Source organism: Branchiostoma belcheri, unplaced genomic scaffold, assembly GCF_001625305.1.
Source record: "Branchiostoma belcheri isolate BF01 breed outbred unplaced genomic scaffold, Haploidv18h27 scaffold36, whole genome shotgun sequence".
NCBI lineage: Eukaryota > Metazoa > Chordata > Leptocardii > Amphioxiformes > Branchiostomatidae > Branchiostoma > Branchiostoma belcheri.
The window spans coordinates 2721803-2723881 of NW_017803976.1; positions in this window are offsets into that span (position 1 = coordinate 2721803).

The window sequence follows — 2079 nt, forward strand, 5'->3', positions numbered from 1 at the left end:
GTTAAGACACAGAGTAAAGACACAACCAAGTCTTTTATTCAGCCAACATTTCGGTGAACGTCTGTAACCTTCTCAGGGAACATTGCATTGCAGCACAGGTGTCGCTGTTCTAAATGCATTCCCAAACTTACAATATTTACATATGTAGATGTACAATATTTACATATCTATATGTATAGGCGGTAGTACCTTCCTTCGGTTAACACACCAGCTTTGCAGGCACGCGGCGCGGAGGCATCTAGCTACATCGCTTGTTTTGACATTATATTGTAAACACTTTCCAGTCAAACCTGTACAAGTGACCATCTCTACATAATGACCACCTGACCATATATATAAATATATATATATATTTTTTTAATATAATGTGCTTTATATAATACCCACTGATTGTACAATGGCTCAATCAGTGGGCAATCAGTGGCTCACAGCTGCCAAATTCTCAATTGCAATGAATATATATATATATATATATATATATGGACAGAACACTATATTGGACTGATACAGGAGATATACATGAACAAAAGCATGTAAATATACTCATTGGTTCATACTTTATTTTAATTTAAAGCAAAATTTCTATGTATTTTTCCCCTCTGTATATACGCTAAATTGAAGGCTCTCCCAAGGAAGATTACAAAAAGAAGAATGAATGGATATCTAGTGAATGAATGAACGGGAAGTCCTTTCTTGGGTGGTAGTCCGTTAAAACCATACACCGTCAACACAAAGACATGATAGTGTATAAGGTCTTGGACAAATCTTTACCACCACATATGCGAGGGGTTTTCATCCGGTACAGAGATGAAGCGACTAGATCCACCAAACAGAGCACATCGGACAACCTTATCATACCTAGGCCCCAACTGTTAGTGTATAGGCGGCCACTGAGGTACTCGTCGTGATTTTTGGTAACTAGGTAGCTTAACTGGCAGGTTTAGCTATATGTATTATTAGTTGCTGTTAACGTTTTCCGGCACAATCTGTCCCCCCCCCCCAAAAAAAACCCGCATGTTTCATGTCCTTTTTAGCAAGTACAGAGAATGACCCTTGCACCATGGCCCCAACACTTGTGTTACTGTTGTTGTTGTTGTTGTTGTTGTGACTTCAAGATTCACTGCATTTGGTATCAACAAGCCGCCATTTTCTCTCCGGACCGCCACTGTTTGGATTTTCTACGCGCCATTTTCAAAGGCTTCTAGACTTGAAGGTAGCAGAACACAGTTTTCGCACCTGGCTGCCTCTAGCACAAAACCTGCTACCCAGTTTTCAAGAAGTTTGTACGCACTCTTTTCTATACACACAGTTTTCGCCCTATTGGGATTTCTATGGTTAAGGACTGCAAGGTGACTCACTTCGACGCGACAAAAAAAATATAGTAGGGTGCACTTCAGGAGTACAAAAAAACAATATGTTTCAGATGAAGGCATAACCTACAAAATATCTAAAAACAAAAAAAAAAATCCTGTCGGCGTATTGTCTTTTGACGCTCTCTCTGATATCACCCTCTACCGAGTTCAATTAGACTGCAGCCGGATCACCCGGAAGGCCAGTTGCGTAATGTGGCGTATGTATACACAAACGGGAAAAACTACACAATTCAAATCATACGGTCTGACAGCCGACATGGTTCTATACCTCACACCACAATTGAAACATGGCTGTCTCTAGCACAAAACCTGCTACAAAACCTCTGTCATTCTCTGTACAAGTGACAACAAGCAAAAGTAGGAAAGTACTAGGTGTCCTGCGCAAGGTTATGGGCAAACTGGGTAGGCAAGCGCTGGAGACAGCATACTTTGCCCTAGTACGACCTAAGTTGGAGTACGCTGCAGCGCTCCTGGGAGACCTAAACAACACAGCAAGCAAGATGCTGGAACAGGTTCAATACCATGCCTGTTGTCTCGTCACAGGGGCGATGAAGGGTACACCTTACTCAAACCTACTGCAGGAGTTAGAATGGGATACTTTATCCTCTAGACGACAATACAACTCACTCACCATCATGTACAGGATGACGAAAGGTCTCGTACCTCCACATCTACAGTCGCTCACTCCACCAACAAGGGGCTCCCA